Raw genomic sequence first — 18,352 nt, forward strand, 5'->3', positions numbered from 1 at the left:
ACTCTTAGCACTCAAATCTAGAAGTTTTCTCCATGTTGATTTAGTATCACTGTAGCAAACAATCCTCCCAGAGGGATGGAACACAATCTCACCACTGATCTCCTTGCTCTGGGTTTCCCCTCTCAACTAGTGTGTCTCCACAGCAATTTGCACACCACTGCAGCCTAAGGGAACTTTCTTAAAAGGTCGGCCTGATATGTTATCTTCCAACTCAAACTTTCAATAGCTTCTCAATAGCCTTAGAGAAAAGGTAAAATCTCTTAAGTGGCTTAAAGTCCTTCCTGATCTGGCACTTGCTAACCTCTCCAGCTTCGTTTCACTTCAATATTTCCCTTGCAGTGAATGTTAATGAACACCAAACTTAACTCATTTCTTCTCAAAGACCCTCAGCCTGGACTCCTTAAGTTAACTTATGCTCCTTTTTAACCTCTACCCTAAATGTCCCTTTCTCTGGAAAACCTTTCCCAACTCAATTCTGTGTTACGTGTCCCTCGCATGAATTCTTTCAGTAGGGCATTTGCTAAGACGATGAAACTACTCTGTATAATACTATAATGGTGGATATATATCATTATACATTTTTCTGAAACCACAGAACGTACAACACCTCAAGTGAACCCTTATGTAAACCACAAGCTTTGGGTGATTATGATTTGTCAATGTAGGTTCATCAATTATAACAAATGCATCAATGGGTGGGGGGTGTTGATAATGGGGGAGCTATGCATGTTTGGGGGGATGTATGAAGGGTAAATCTCTATACCTTTTTCTTTATTTTACTGCGAACCTAAAACTGCTCTAAAAAATGAAGTCTTAAAAAAAGAAGACATACACACGAGTTTGTTTATGCACATTTTAAAATATTATTTCTACAGAAAAGAAAGTAATAGCTATTACTGAAGGAGTCTGCATAATTTCTAGGTGTTGATAAGGAAAAGCACTTATATCTATTCAAAGTAGAATTCTTGGAAAACCTGGGTGGCTCAGTCTGTTAAGCCTCTGTCTTCATATCAGGTCATGATCCCACATCCGGCTCCTTGCTCAGCAGGGAGCCTGCTCCTCCCTCTCCCTGCCACTCCCCCTGCTTGTGCTCTTTCTCTCCCTGTCAAATAAATAAAATCTTAAAAAACAAATAACAAAAGGAAAAAAAAAAAGCCACCAAAAAAAACAAAGTGGAGTTCTTAATTCAACCAACAAACATGTAGTGAGTGCCTAAAACTAAGACAGTCACCAGGTATATAATGGTGATGTCAACATATATGTAGTTCCTGTGCTCATAGAACTTATAGTTCTAGAGGTGGCATCACAATCAATCACAGGAATTAAAGAAATACAAAGAAAACAAAGATCTGCTGAAATAAAGATTATGAGGAAGTCAAAAGGGAGAGTTTTAGATAGAGGGAGATTAAAACCGTTATTAGAAGCCACACTTTAAACGGTGTCCTCAAGGATGAGAAGGAGCCAACCTTATCAAGAGCTAGGAACAGAGTCTACAGAGAGAGGAACAGCCCATAAAAAAAGAGTTGGTGGAAGAAGACCAACAAGTTCTCAAGGTGAAGACACAGCAGGAGTCCATCATTCAGGATGTTTATAGATCACTGATACAGCAAGAAGAAGCCATTTAAACATTTAAAGCAGTGGAATGACATTTATATGTAAAAGGATTTAGGGCTTACATAGTTTTATTTTATATTTAAATTTAAATTAGTTAACAGGTGCAGCATTATTAGTTTCAGGAGTGGAATTTAGTGATTCATCAGTTGCATACAACACCCAGTGCTCATTCCATCAAGAGCCCTCCTTAATGCCCATCACCCAATTACCCACCTCCCCTCCAGCAACTCTCAGATTCCTATAGTTAACAGTCTCTTACAGTTTGTCTCCTTTTGTTTTCATCTTATTTTATATTTCCTTCCCTTCCCCTATATCATGTTTTGGTTCTTAAATTCTACCTACGAGTGAAATCATATGGTATTTGTCTTTCTCTGACTAACCTATTTCACTTAGCATAATACCATCTAGTTCCACCCACATCATTGCAAATGGCAAGATTTCATTCCTTTTGATGGTTGAGTAATATTCCTGTGTGTGTGTGTGTGTGTGTGTGTGTGTGTGGGTAAGAATATGTATATACACACACACATCTTCTTTATCCATTCATCTGTTGATGGACATCTGAGCTCTCCATATTTTGGTGACTGTGGACATTGCTGCTTATAAACAGTGGAGTGCATGTGCCCCTTCAAATCACTGTTTGCATCCTTTGGATAAATAGCTAGCAGTACAACTGCTGGGTCGTAGGGTAGTTCTATTTTTAACTTTCTGAGGAACTTCCATACTCTTTTCCAGAGCAGCTACACCAGTTAGCATTCCCACCTACAGTGTAAAAGGGTTCCCCTTTCTCCACATCCTCACCAACATCTGTTGTTTTGTGACTTGGTAATTTTAGCCATTCTCACCTATGGTTTTGATTTGTATCTGCCAAGTGATATTTACATTTTTAAAACGATTAACTTTGGGTGCTATGTGACCTCTTCAGTGAAATGAATGAACTTAGACTTACTTGCCCTGATAAAACCCAATTATTCCTTGCCATAGATGAGGAAACTGAAGCTCAGAGGGTTATGTTCACTAACTAGGTCACAGTCAAACCCAGCGGGGTTTGACTCTGGTATCTCATCTGCCACATATACCAAAAAACCCTGCACTCACTTACTCACCCATTCAGCCCCACTGAATCGAAAGTGCACTGGCTTCACAACTGTCCTCCTGAAACAATAAAAAAACAAAAGTGTGTGGTGTTTTTTAATGTGTCCACAATTTTTTTTTTAACTAGGAAGCCAGCCTAATTCTTCCTCCCTTGAATAACTTAAAATTCCTTCTGTTTCCCACACTGATGCTCTTCATCCCTTCAACGCTATATTTCTTTTTTAAGATTTTATTTATTTACTTGACAGAGAGAGATCACAAGTAGGCAGAGAGGCAGGCAGAGAGAGAGAGAGGGAAGCAGGCTCCCCGCTGAGCAAAGAGCCCAATGCGGGACTCGATCCCAGGACCCTGAGATCATGACCTGAGCCAAAGGCAGTGGCTTAAACCACTGAGCCACCCAGGTGCCCCTTGAACACTATATTTATGACCCCTTTTTGTGGCAGAATTTCTCCATGGGATCTCATTTGCATTTTTTTTTTTAAAGAGAGAGAGGTCACAAGTAGGCAGAGAGGCAGGCAGAGAGAGAGGAGGAAGCAGGCTCCCTGTGGAGCAGAGAGCCTGATGCTCGATCCCAGGACCCTGAGATCACGGCCCCGCCGAAGGCAGAGGCTTAACCCACTGAGCCACCCAGGCGCCCCTCACTTGCATTTTTAATTGAAGCTTTATTGAGATATAATTTATATACCATATAATTCATCTAAAGCACATTTCTGTTTTAAAAATAATTTGGGGAGGCGCCTGGTTGGCTTAGTGGGTAAAGCCTCTACTTTTAGCTCAGGTCATGGTCTCAGGGTCCTGAGATCGAGCCCCACATCAGGCTCTCTCTGCTCAGCAGGGAGCCTACTTCCTCCTCTCTCTCTGACTGCCTCTCTGCCTACTTGTGATCTCTCTCTCTGTGTCAAATAAAAAAATAAATAACATAAATAAATAAATAAAATAAATTTGGGGGGCACCTGGCTGGCTCAGTTGGTGAATATGCAACTCTTGATCTCAGGGTTTTGAGTTTAAGCCCCATGTTGGGTGTAGGGACTACTAAAAATAAAATCTTTAAAGCTAATAATTAATAAATAAAATAAATTTTGAACTTGGGAGATATCAAATTTAGCCCACAATTAGTACAACTGACTTTTCTTGAGTTCAGTCATCTGGTAAATACTTAGAGCTTCCTGAGTTGGCTCATTCATTTCACCAACCTAACAGGAATGGTAAGGACCTAGGCCTATAGGAACTATCCTGTCATATACTGAGAAAAGGAGACTGTACCTCCTGCTTTTGGCTTCATCTCTAAATCTTGTTCACAATAAATTTGTTAAGGACGGAAAAGTAAAAGCACTTATATCTATTTAAAGTGGAATTCTTAGGATGCCTAGGTGTCTCAGTCAGTTAAGCATCCACCTTCAGCTCAGGTCATGATCCCAGGGTCCTGGGATCAAGCTCCACATTGGGCTCCCTGCTCAGCGGGGAGTCTGCTTCTCCCTCTACCCCTCCTAGTGCTCTCTTGCTCTGTCTCAAATAAATAAATAATATCTTAAAAAAGAAATCTGGTAAGGGGGCACCTGGGTGGCTCAGTGGATTAAGCAGCTGCCTTCCGCTCAGGTCATGATCTCAGGGTCCTGGGATGGAGCCCCGCATTGGGCTCGCTGCTCAGTGGGGAGCCTGCTTCCCCCTCCCTCTCTGCCTACTTGTGATCTCTCTCTCTGTCAAATAAGTAAATAAAATCTTTAAAAAAAAAAAAAAAGAAATCTGGTAAGGACTTCTTCATGTAGAAGCCAACTGTGATACTGAAAGGTTTAATCAGAGAGGAGCAAAACTATGTATTTATATAAATATTTTTATAAATATTATAAATAAATTATATATAGTTTATCATTTCGCTGCTGTGGCCTCAAAATACATGTACCTAACCTTCTCTTTCCTATGACATATTAGTATGGCTTTTCAAACTTTATATGGTTCTGACAACAATGCATGGTCCTTTTGGAAAGAATAGTTACAACTGAATTTCTTTCAATCTGGTTCAAAGTGTATTATTCCTGAAAGGCATTCCTTGAAACCTGTGGCATAAATTAGGCATTATCTCTGTGTTCATCACCCTGATAAAGTTTTCATTACTTTTGTCTTCTTACTGTTTTGTTATTGTTGTTAATTCATTATACTCTATTCCTTCAGTAAGGAGAGTTAAAGCTGAAGGTTAATGGGTATAAACCTATAGTTACAACGTCTTCTTTCCTGGAGAACTATTTACTTTGAACGAATGTTCAAATTTGCTATGAAGCTGGATAAAATCTGGCTTTATCCAGATTCTCATCCATTAGACTCTGAGCTGCCTGACTTCTTGTTACTTCATAAACTTTATCACATTATATATATTATATATATACTTCTCAAAATTATATACTTTTTTCAAATTATATATATATACTACTTCTCAATATTATATATACTTTTCTTTTTTTTTAAGATTTTATTTATTTATTTGACAGAGAGAGATCACAAGTAAGGAGAGCAGCAGGTAGAGAGAGAGGGGGAAGCAGGCTCCCTGGGATCATGTCCTGAGCTGAAGGCAGAGGCTTTAACCCACTAGCCACCCAGGCTCCCCTCAAATTATATATACTTTTCAAGTATTACTAAAATGTATCTAATCTCTAAGGATAAAAATGTGACACCTGATAATATTCAAAAGAAATATACCATCCTTCCCCCCCAAAATACGTTTTGAGTAAGCACTTTTAGAAAAAAACGGCCTCTTGCGGTGATTACTTTAAGAAAGCAGTATTTATTTGGATGTTAAATTACTGGATGTTTTTTCTCAAAGTTATCTTAATTTCTCATGCTAATCTTCTTTTATTTAAGTTACAGACATAAAATGTAACACCCTTCTCTTGAATAAATTAAAATAATAAAAGGATAATACTCCCAGTCTAAAAGGTTTAAAACAGAACAAAACTGAATGATGGCCTAAGAACACCAAGGCTTTTTATCATTCTCAAGATGATTCCATTAAACAGGCATGCATCAAGAAACAAACTCACTGATGCAAAGGCTGCAATGCTCGAAGAACCAGATAGCAAATGTAAGGACTCATGACCACTTCAAAGGTATATGGTAGTAAAGTGAATAGCGGGCATCCCATCTAAAGCACAGCTATGTCTCAGCTCCTGTTGACGTCTACCATGTAAGAATATAGACGCAATGCTGCCAGCACGGATTTTTCAGGAGTTGTTATTAGTCACTGAAATATCAATAAAATCTCCCCAATTTCAGAGGCGCCTTGGGGGCTCAGTTGATAAAGCATCTGACTTCAGTTCAGGTCATGATTTCAGGGTCCTGGGATCAAGCTCCACCCCCCCACCCCCGGAGCTCCTGCATCCAGTCCTGTGCTCACCCCTCAGTCTCCCTGCTCAGCAGGGAGTCTGCTTGTTCCTTTCCTTCTGCCCCTCACCACCACACCTGCTCTCTTTCAAATATATAAATAAAATCTTTAATATCTCCCTTTTTTTATATGTTGGCAATTAACTTTTAAAAATTTTAAATATCCAAAACACCCATTTGCAACGTCTTGTCTAAAGCTGTTCAAATGAAATACAGCTTTTAAAGTCTTTAGCATAAATAATGTATGTTGCCAAAAACAAGGATGGGTACTCAAAGAATAAAAGTATCCTGTTTAAACTAAAAAGTACCTATTCACTCTAGCAAAAAAAAACCCAAATCTTATGAAAAGAGGAAGTCTGAAATAATGGTAACACTTTCTACCAAATAGTTCAGAATATCATGGCTAGTGCTATTAACTAGATTGATTTAATTCATTTGTTTCTTATTCAAGGGAATATTCACATTTCTTAATTTCAAATCCAAATGAGAACAATTTTGGTATTATTCTCAGAAAATAAGCAGTTTTCAAAACAAAAGTTTATTCCACATTAGATAATGGTATGACATTTATACCATTTATATAATAAACAGATGTGTTTATATGCATTTATTGACAAACATTTATATGACAAACAGATGGCTTTATAAAGGGAAAAGGCTATCATATATAAAATTACAAGACCATGGGCTGATGATGAATGTAGATGTTTCTGATACTGAGATGGGTTATAGCCACAGACATTGCAAATTTCATTTAAAATCATCTAGTCAAAGACAACACTAATATTGGTGAAGTTTTCTTATTAGGAAATGATCACATCATTAAACTTTCCTTGAGCAAGCAAGGCAGCCAATAGGGGGGAAGGAGGGGACTGGAGTGGTTTGTTTTGTTTGTTTGTTTTTTTAAGATTTTATTTATTTATTTGACAGAGAGAAAGATCACAAGTAGAGAGGCAGGGGGTGGGGGGGTGCGGGGGGTGGCAGGAAGCATGCCCTCGCTGAGCAGAGAGTCAGATGCGGGGGCTCAATCCCAGGACCCTGATATCATGACCTGAGCGGAAGGAAGAGGCTTAACACTGAGCCACCCAGGCACTCCATGGGAGACTGGAGTTTTAACGGCTATATACAGAAAGCCTGAATTCTCTTCCTGTATTTCCCATTAATTTATTGATAAGCCACACAAGGCAGTAGCAAATCTCACCTCTAATTAGATCTTATGTAACATTTCATTGTATTTGTATACTCAATTATCCTAAATAGTAACTATCTTCCACCTTCTGAAATCCTTATTCTAGAACATGTTTTTCTTCTCTCATGGAGCATAAAGGATTATAACAGGAGTGTTCCCATATTCAGCTTTCTCTTTCTCAGTTTTATGTATGAACTAGGTACAATGGAATCTGATTCTTTCTCCTAAAGGTGCTGAGCTACTTTTCATCATAGGTACATACCATACTCTTACTTGGTACCTGGAAACACAGGTTTAAAACTAAAGTTTAAGGTAGGGCTGCACTTTAATCATAGCAATATGAAAGGCATTACACTACTATCTTCTGCTTGCTTTTATCATGAGTGAGTCTTCATTTTGCACTGTATTTACTGGGAACTTGAAGGGCTGCTGTTGAAAATCTGACAGCATTATAAATATAAATACTACTCTATTTTTATCTAACTCTTGTCCATTACAAATAACTATTTCTTAATCAATGGCTAAACACATAGGCAACTTACCCATCTAATTAGAATGTTTAAAGTTATACTTATCCCCCTCTTCAAAGGGCCATTATCTGTTTATTCTCTCATTTTATAGCTTACATGATAGTGCAAAAGGAATAGTTTCTTTCTATATTCTTTTTTTTTTAAAGGACTGTATTTATTTATTTGACAGAGAGAGAGAAGGGTGGAGAGTGAGAGAGAGCATGGTACAATTTATTATTATATAGTCCAATGCTCTATAACGTGTTAGGTAGGACACATTTTGAATTCATAGAAGTATCTTAACCATAAGAACTTGATTAATACAAAATTTAGTACAGAATACTTTTTGTCCTTTCAATTTTTTTGATATCTGGAACAATTGACACTTTTTCCTATATTCTTTCTCTATAACTAAGCTACAGTAAAATAAAAGTATTTATTTTAAGAAGAATGGAAAAACATGAGTTCAAGTGGTCTTTCAATGATATTTTACCTTCACTGGGATATGGCTATAGTTACATTATACAATTCAGATGCAGCATAGCAAGCTTCTATTTGAATCCTACAAATAAATATGATCAGCAATAAACTTCCCTTTTCATTATTTTCAGTAAAGGTAACTGAATTTCATTAATTAGCAGAGGTCAGTGTGAGGAGTTAAGACTAAGAGACAATTCACAATCTTGACAACTATTAGTACTAAATAATTCTCATATTATAATGGATTACCTCAGAGCAAGAAAAACTATAGTACTAGAATCATAAAAAACTTTATCTAACCATTTCTATGAAAAATTAATTAAAGTTTGGAAGAATTAGGGGCACCTAGATGGCTCAGTTGGTTAAGGGTTAAGTGTCCACCTTCTGCTCAGGTTGTTCTTTCTCTCTCTCTCCCTCCCTCCTGCATGAACTCTTTCTCTCAAATAAAATTTAAAAAAATAAATAAAATTAGGAAGAATTTGATTCATGACTACCCTAAGATTTGAAAGAGAGTGTGCATGTGAGTGAATACACACACACACACACACACACACACACGAATTGGGGAGGGACAGAGGAGAGAAAGAGAGAGAAATCCTAAAGCAGACTCCCTGCTGAGCACAGAGCCCAACTTGGGGTTGGATTCCAGGACCCTGAGGTCATGACCTGAGCTGAAATCAAGAGTCAGAAGCTGAACCGATTGAGATATTCAGGCAGGCACCCCTTGAATACTTTTTTTTTTTTTAAAGATTTTATCCATTTATTTGACACAAAGAGAAAGAGATCACAAGTAGGCAGAGAGGCAGGCAGAGAGAGAGGGGGAAGCAGGCTCCCCGCCAAGCAGAGAGCCCGATGTGGGGCTCAATCCCAGGACCCTGAGATCATGACCTGAGCTGAAGGCAGAGGCTTAACCCACTGAGCCACCCAGGCGCCCCCTTTGAACACTTTAAATAAAGGTTTCTGAAACCCCAAAATTTCAACTACCTTTCACTACCACAAACTTTAGGGTTTATTTCACAGTTCTGAATTTTTCCAGTATTAAGAATATCTGTTGAGTGCCTGTTGCAGACTAGGTACCATATGAGACACTTCACATGGGTTATCTGACCTATAGGAGAAGTAAAGTTTAAAGACATTAAGTAATTTGCCAAATATTACCACAGCTAAGAAATGGCAGAAAGATGGAGCGCCTGGGTGGCTCAGTGGGTTAAGCCTCTGCCTTCAGCTCAGGTCATGATCTCAGGGTCCTGGGATCGAGCCCCACATCGGGCTCTCTGCTCGGCAGGGAGCCTGCTTCCTCCTCTCTCTCTGCCTGCTTCTCTGCCTACTTGTGATCTCTGTCTGTCAAAGAAATAAATAAAATCTTAAAAAAAAAAAAAAAAGAAATGGCAGAAAGATAACTCAAATTCAGACGTGCCTAATTCCAAAACTGTTCCCCATCATGTTATGTGCCATCCTATCACATCACACCTTACCTCATTCAACATGAATAAAAACATCTGTACCTCAGTTTTCAGTTAGTTTTACTGTTCCTTTCTAAAGATTTATTCATTTTGGTGGGGGGGGGGGGGAGGCAGAGGGAGAGGGAGTCCCAAGCAGACTCTGCACTGAGCATGGAGTCTGATGGGGGCTCAATCCCAAGACCTTGAGATCAGACCTGAGCCAAAAGCCAATGGTAGGATGCTCAGCTGAGTGCACCACTGAGGTGCCCCAGTTTTACTGGGTTTTAAGATACAGTTTACAAAAATATTACATAAATAATGTCATAAGAAGATTTGACTTTTCTGTTTACTTTTTAAAGCTATGTAAAAATTGGGGTGCCTGGGTAGCTCACTCAGTTGAGCCACCAGCTCTTGGTTCTGACTCAGGTCATTATCTCCCGGGTCATGGGATCCAGCCCTATGTAGGAATCTGAGCTCAGCAGGAGTCTGCTTTGGGATTCTCTCCCCCTGACCCTTCTCCCCGACTCTCTCTCTAAAATATATAAATCTTTTAAAAAACAAAGTTATGTAAATATTATCAACCAATGACTATTGACTTATTTACAGCAAAACCAGTTCTTCTGATAAACACAATTTATACTAATTTATCAACCTTTTAAATTTCCTATTACAGGACTGGGAAATTCATCTTTATTTTCAGAGATTATACACTCAGCTTTAAACATGAGCTAAACTACCTGGGAATGAAGAAATTCTAGCGTGTACAACTCAGAGTAAAAACACAGGAGCACTATTTTCTAAGACCATCACATTCAAAGGACCTAGAAAGAAGCAGTTTTAAAACTAAGGCAATGATACCAACAAAGCATGAACTACTGAAATCTTTTATCTATGTTAACAGATAATAGTATTACAATTATCTTTGCCAAAAAGTTCACTCCTAAAATTACCTGTTTTTCTCTAATTTAAGGTAAGATCACACTATTATTTTCATCACCGGTTTCCCTAATGATATTTCCAGAAGATGTAACACAAAGATTCAGATTATTGGCTTATTTTTATTCTACAATAATTACTTTGTTAAGACAATCTACAAAGAAAATGAACATTTGTTTCAAGTACTCAGAACACATCCTGTGTGAGAACAGTAAACCAACACAGACTAATAGGGAAAAAAAAAATCTTTCAGTAATGTGGTGAAAACGTTTTCTTTTCTACCACACTATAAAATCTTTTTTAAGCTAAGTTATGCTAAAAAAAACAAAAACACAGTAACTGTCATTGAGCAGATGGTTTTTCTTCTCTACTGAAGGAAAAATAAATAATAAAACTGTCCTGATGAAGCCAGTATTGAAAAGCCGCAAACACCTCCCACTGGCATATAGAGTGACAAAGATCCTGAATCCTCATTTTTCTTACAATTAAAAAAAAAATTTAAATAAGGCTTTGATAACTGCAGTGTGGTAATACAGGAATAGTCAGCATAACACGTTGCAGGACACCAACAAGCAGCCTTGATGACAACCCAAATAGTTATTGGATTGATTTCTCCATTGATTGCCTCATCCCTAACTACCAAAGAACTACTGTGTTTCCTCCATTAATATCTCCTTTTGATTGAGGAATTGGATTTTTAAGCTTTAATGTAACTTTTCACCTAATTACTACTTTTTAAAAAACACCCTATCACAAGCTTAATAGTAGAGTCCCTGCAATATTGACAGGAAAAATTAGAATTTCAAATTTTTCTGTTGATCAAGGAAATACTAGATTGTTATACAAACATCTGATTTGAGTTCCCCTAGTAGAGAGTCAACTTACTCCTCCTGTTTCCTATCTTGTTTTAGTTACTTCATTCAAAAGCTTAAGGATAAGAACAAAACAAAGCCTACTTAAAACCTGCCTGTAAGCTTCTTCAATGTAGAAGCAATCTTTGTTTTCACTGTACTTCCAGTGTCAACACTAGGCTTAAGACAAAATAGTTGCTCAATAAGTTTATGATGCACAAATGAGTGATATTATCCTTAATTATACATCTATTTATCACGATGCTATAGCCGTGGCTATCGTTACCTGTCTGCCTACTAAACTGTGGAACTCCATGGAACCAGGCACTGCTGTCTTAGCTGCCTACAGTGTCAGGCAGCTTCTGCTGTACAGAACACAGCAGACTAAATAAATGTTTAACTAAGTGACTGTTTTTAATTAACTGAAATTTACTTGATAGGTACCCTCAATTTACTAAATCCTAGCCCTCCATTTCACTTATTCTAATTACAAAAAAATTAAGAAACAGCAAAACCACAATATACATAAAATCTATAACCCATCCTCTACACACTTTCTTTTTTGTTTTAAGGCCAGAAGGTCTACTATAATTAGTATAAATTCAACATGCACTCAATACTTACATGTCACTAAATATGCTCAGAATTCCTAAAGAGTAAAAGATTTATAATATTCACCATTTCCATCAGAGCAAGATCCCACTCTATTCCCTATAATATCAGGGATATCAGCAGTATATTTTTAAATGATAAAAAAAAAATCATCAGGGGTTCCTGGGTGGCTCAGTCGGTTAAGCGACTGCCTTCGGCTCAGGTAATGATCTCACGGTCCTGGGATCAAGGCCACACATTGGGTTCCCTGCTCAGTGGGGACCATGCTTCCCCCTCTTCCTCTGCCCCTCCTCCCTGCTTGTGCTCTCTCCCTTAAATGAATAAATAAAATCTTAAAAAAAAAAAAACAAATTAGTTCTTCCAAAATACTATAAGCCTCTTACAGGCAAAAACCCTTTTCTTCTTTATGATGTCCCACAATAACTTATGCATAGTAATTATTCAAAATAAAGCAAGTTTTAGAAAATTTTAAAGTTCTTTGTAATCTTCAATTAAACAGAAGTTAATCATGTTGCCTAAATCCAGGCATCCTAGGATGTTTATTTTAATGAATTGAATTTTTAAAAATCTGTGTTGTAAGAGCTTTAAAAGAAATTACAAGAACACTAAGAGCTTCATAATTTACACAATGTAGCTATTAAAATAGCAAAAAAAAATCAATAATTGGGTTAATTCCCTCCTTTTAGTCCCTTCTCCCATCACAAAGCAGGTCATCCCCATAGCACAGAAAATCAAAATGAAAATTAGTTTGATAACTGATTTCTCAAGGGAAAACAGCTAGTGAAAAGTAAAATTCCAGAGCTGGTTTTAATTTGTGATCTATGCCACTCTCAGTCTGAACATCTTTTTTCTGACTATTGGATAATTAATTAAAATCACTATGTCCCTCACTCAATTACCACTAAATTAAATCAAGAGTAGCGCTTATAGGGGTGCCTGGGTGGCTCAGTTGGTTAAGCGACTGCCTTTGGCTCAGGTCATGATCCTGGAGTTCCAGGATCGAGTTCCGCATCAGGATCCGTGGGAGTCTGCTTCTCCCTCTGACCCTCTCCCCTCTCATGCTCTCTCTCTCTCAAATAAATAAATAAAATCTTAAAAAAAAAAGAATAGCACTTATAATGTACAGTAGAGGGAATATAGTCAATAATATTGCAATAACTTTGCATGGTACAGATGGTAACTAGACTTATTGTGGGGATCACGTCATAATGTATAAAAATATCAACTTACTATGATGTATACCTGAAACTAGTAAGATATTATATATCAATCATATTTCAATTAAAAAATAACAATGCTCAGGGGCGCCTGGATGGCACAGTCAGTTAAGTGTCAGACTCAGAGTTGTGAGATCCAACGCTGTGTCAGGGTTTGCACTCAGTGGGGAGTCTGCTTGAGAGTCTCTCTCCCTCTCCCTCTGTCCTTCCCACTCATTCTGTCTCTCTAACAATCTTCAAGAAAATAAAACAAAACAATGCTTACATGTCACCATAATTGTAACTTAAAACTTCTTGTCACATTCACAGTTTAAAATAGGCAAAATTATTTATAAGTTTTATTGACATAAATACCGCTTTGACGTCTATGCTTTTGAGGGCAAGAGCTAATGCTCTTCAGTTTTTCCTTTACAAAAATTTTCACAAGGAATTATACTGAGTAGTTTTTCCCGGGTTTTAGGAAAAGATTGTTCACATCCTCCTTACGGCCAGTGACAAAGTGCATGAAGAAGCTGGTTAGGATATGTGTTGCAGTCTGTACTTAGAACAAAAAGAATTAAATGCCGACAGTACTTGAACAGAAAAGTTGGTTCAATGGTGATACAAGCCACCATGTTTTCCTCCTTAGTTCTGTATCTTTAACTAGACAGCCATAAATATCTTTAGAAGACAATAGACAAAAGGGATTACAATTTTCTCTTCAGTTTTTGTTGAAAGACTTTCAGAATGGCTAGTAAATAGGAAAAATACTGCAGAAATGGAACGACCACAACTATCCTCTTCCTTTTCCGAGCATGAAAAAAGTGTTTAAAGAAGGTTAAAGCTACACAATCTTGGACTTAAAAAGTTATTTCTATAAAAAATTCTACTGAATAACTGACCATTACATACTGCCTATACAGCATATACCTTGATACATTAAAAAATTTTCAAGATAAAAACAGGTTAAAAATAAAGATGCATCAAACTAGAAACCATCTACCCAAATGAAAATATAACTTTTATTTATTTATTATTTTTTAGAGATTTTATTTATTTATCTGACAGACAGAGATCACAAATAGGCAGAGAGGCAGGCAGAGAGAGAGAAGAAGGGAAGCAGGCTCCCCGCCGAGCAGAGAGCCCGATGTGGGGCTTGATCCCAGGACCCTGGGATCATGACCTGAGCCGAAGGCAGAGGCTTTAACCCACTGAGCCACCCAGGCGCCCTGAAAATATAACTTTTATTAAAGAAGTTTCATTTACACATCATTGAAAGTACTTAATGGACTCCAGTCCTAAGGAAAATCATCTAATCAAAAAATTCGAAACATTTAAGTAGTGTGACTATCAACAATCCTTACAATCTGGACTTTCTGGACAATATTTTCACATATACATTATATCTTTGTCAAATATTTGCATTTTTTTTATTATGGAAACAATCTACTATCAGAAAAAATAATCAGAACTCAAAGAAAACTATGATATAAAAAGTGAAAAGTGAAACCTCACCACCAAAGAAGACTTCTGGTAAGTTTTTTCCAGTCATACACTAACATTTTTGTTTGGTTGGTTTTTAACTGTGGTAAAATATATAACCCAGTACTTACCATTTTAACCTTTTGTAAATATACAATTCATTGGCATCAAATACATTGACAATACTGTGCTGCCATTATCCCTATCTATACCCAAAACTTTTTCATCACTTCTAGCACAAATTCTGAACCCATTCAACAGTAACTTCCACTTTCTCCCTCCCCTCAGCCACTGGTAAACTCTACTTTAAGATCTGTCTCTATGAATTTGCCTATTCTAGATACCTTATATAAGAGAAATTATACCATATTTGTCTTTGTGTGTCTGACTTATTTCACTACGCTTAGTGTTTTCAAGGTCCCTCCATGCTGAAGCATGTGTCAGAATTTTCTTCTTTTTTTTAAGATTTATTTGAGAGAAAGGATGCATGCTCACACATTTGTGTTAAGACTCAGTGAAAAGAAACAAAGGGAGAGGAAGAGAGAATCTCAAGCTGACTCCACACTCAGTGCAGAGCCGGACCTGGGGCTGATCTCACAACACTCAGATCATGACCTGAGTTCAAAACAAGAGCCCGGTGCTTAACTGACTGTGCCACCGAGATGCCCCAGAATTTTCTTCCTTTTTAAGGCTGAATTTTAATATTCCATTTTATGTGTATGCCACATTTTGTTTATCCATTTATCTGTCAACAAACAGTTTGCTTTCATCTTTTGGTTATAAGAAATAACACTGCTGGGGCACTTGGGTGGCTCAGTGGTTTAAGACTCTGCCTTTGGGTCAGGTCATGATTTCAGAGTCCTGGGATGGAGCCCCACATCTGGCTCCCTGCTCGGAGGGGAGCCTGCTTCCCCCTCTCTCTCTCTCTGCCTGCTGCTCTGCCTACTTGTGATCTCTCTCTGTCAAATAAATAAATAAAATCTTAAAAGAAAGAAAGAACACTGCTATGAGTATTAGTGTACAAATATCTGTGGAGACTCCAGTTTCAATTGTTTTGGATATAAACCTAGGAGAAACTGCGGGGTCATATATGATAGTCCTGTCCTATATTTAACCTTCTAAGAAACGATTTTCTACAGCAACTGTACTATTGTATATTCCCACCAGTAATAGAGGTTTCCAATTTCTCCCCATTATAACACTTGTTATTTTGAATTTTTTTAAAGATTTTATTTATTTATTTGACAGACAGAGATCACAAGTAGGCAGAGAGAGAGGAAGGGAAGCAGGCTCCCTGCTGATTGGAGAGCCTGATGCAGGGCTCAATCCCAGGACCCTGGGATCATGACCTGAGCCGAAGGCAGAGGCTTTAACCCACTGAGCCACCCAGGCACCCCTTGAAATTTTTTTTTTTTTTAAAGATTTCATTTATCTATTTGACAGAGAGAAATCACAAGTAGGCAGAGAGGCAGGCAGACAGAGAGAGGAGGAAGCAGGCTGTCCGCAGAGCAGAGAGCCCGATGCGGGGCTCGATCCCAGAACCCTGGGATCATGACCTGAGCCGAAGGCAGAGGCTTTAGCCCACTGAGCCACCCAGGCACCCCTAGTCTGAATTTTTTTTTAATAATAGTCAGACTAGGGGTGCCTGGGTGGCTCAGTCAGTTGGGCGTCTGCCTTCGGCTCGGGACATGATCCCCGGGTCCTGGGATCAAGTCCCACGTCGGGCTCCCTGCTCAGTGGGAAGCCTGCTTCTCCCTCTGCCCCTCACCCTGTTCGTGCTCTCTCTCTCTCGCTTCCAAATAAAAAAAAAAAAAATCTTAAAAAAAAAAAAAAGTCATTCTAATGAGTATGAAGTGGATGTATCTCATTCTAGTTCTGATTTGTATTTCCCTAAAGACTAACAATTTTGAGTATCTTTTCAAATGTTTACAAGTGCTTATTTGTATATCTTCTTTGGAGAAATGTCTACTCAAGTTCTATACCCATTTTTTTTTTAAGATTTTATTTTTTTATTTGACAGTGAGAGAGAGAGATTGCAAATGGGGAGTATTAGAGGGAGAGAGAGAAGCAGGCCCCCCATGGAGCAGGGAGCCTGATGTGGGGCTCGATCCCAGGACCCTAGGATCATTACCTGAGCTGAAGGCAGATGCTTAACTGACTGAGCCACCCAGGTGCCCCTCTATACCCATTCTTGAACTGTTTTTTGTTGTCGTTGAGTTTTAGGCATCATGTAAACATTCTGTTATTAATCCCTTAGCAGAAAATACATGCAAGTATTTTTTTCCATTTTGTAGTTCATTTTTTTCACTTTCTTGATAGTATCCATGATACACAAAGCCCTTAATCTATAAGTTGCTTTGAAGGCTAACTAACCTTTATCTCCACTTTGCACTTGCACTGCTATTAAAGTCAGACCTGTTGGGGCACCTGGGTGGTTTAGTGGGTTAAGCCTCTGCCTTCAGCTCAGGTCATGATCTCAGGGTCCTGGGATCGAGTCCCGCATCAGGCTCTCTGCTGGGCAGGGAGCCTGCTTCCTCCTCTCTCTCTACCTGCCTCTCTGCCTACTTGTGATCTCTCTGTGTCAAATAAATAAATAAACTCTTAAAAAAAAATTTTTTTTAATTAAGAAAAAAGTCAGACCTGCCAATTCAGATTAAGCCTTCAAGTATCTAAAACATAAAGCTGGGGGCGCCTGGGTGGCTCAGTGGGTTAAAGCTTCTGCCTTCGGCTCAGGTCCTGATTCCAGGGTCCTGGGATCGAGCCCCACCATGGGCTCTCTGCTCAGCGGGGGCCTGCTTCCTCCTCTCTCTCTCTGCCTTCCTCTCTGCCTACTTGTGATCTCTGTCTGTCAAATAAATAAATAAAATCTTTTAAAAAATTTATTTATAAAAAAATAAAAAATAAAAGCTGAATGAAGACTAAAAGGCTGAAATATCAATAGCAGATGATCATTTTGTGTCAGAAAAATCCTGATATCGTTTCTTAATTTTAAAAGAACAGGATGAAGGGGGGCTCCTGGGTGGCTCAGTGGGTTAATGCCTCTGCCTTCGGCTCAGGTCATGATTCCAGGGTCCTGGGATCGAGCCCCGCATCAGGCTCTCTGCTCATCAGGGAGCCTGCTTTCCTTCCTCTCTCTCTGCCTGCCTCTCTACCTACTTGTGATCCCTGTCTGTCAAATAAATAAATAAAACCTTAAAAAACAAAAACTAAAACAGGATGAGAGGTGCCCTCAGTGGTTAAACTAATCTCTTATTTCAGCTCAAGTCATGACCTCAGAGTTGTGAGATTGAGCCCTGCACTGGGCTCTGCACTCAGCAGGATGTCTGCTTGAGACTCTCTCTCCCTCTCCCTCTGCTCCTCCCCACCACTCGCATGTGTGCTCTCTCTCTCTCAAATAAGTAAATCTTTAAAAAAAGAGAAAAGAACTGGATGAATTGGGGAGCCTGGTTGGCTCAGTGTATTGTGCCTCTCTGCCTCTTGATTTTAGCTCAGGTCTTGATCTCAGGCTGGTGAGTTCAGGCCCAATATTGAGATCGACACTGGGTATGGAGCCCACTTAAAACAAAAAACAAAA

General features: G+C 38.5%; 1 protein-coding gene across 6 annotated transcripts in view; it reads right to left on the minus strand.

The window, feature by feature from the left end:
* Positions 1-18,352, minus strand: part of CSNK1G1 (casein kinase 1 gamma 1) — a 191,892-nt gene that overhangs the window by 127,065 nt on the left and 46,475 nt on the right. The window contains exon 2 of one of the 6 annotated variants that reach the window (XM_046008577.1): positions 2,721-2,769. The exons of the other annotated variants lie outside the window; for them this stretch is intronic. The gene's annotated coding sequence lies outside the window, so the exon portion shown is untranslated. The remainder of the gene's footprint in view (positions 1-2,720; positions 2,770-18,352) is intronic. 6 annotated transcript variants of the gene reach the window in all.

Source organism: Meles meles, chromosome 6, assembly GCF_922984935.1.
Source record: "Meles meles chromosome 6, mMelMel3.1 paternal haplotype, whole genome shotgun sequence".
NCBI classification, from domain to species: Eukaryota; Metazoa; Chordata; class Mammalia; order Carnivora; family Mustelidae; genus Meles; species Meles meles.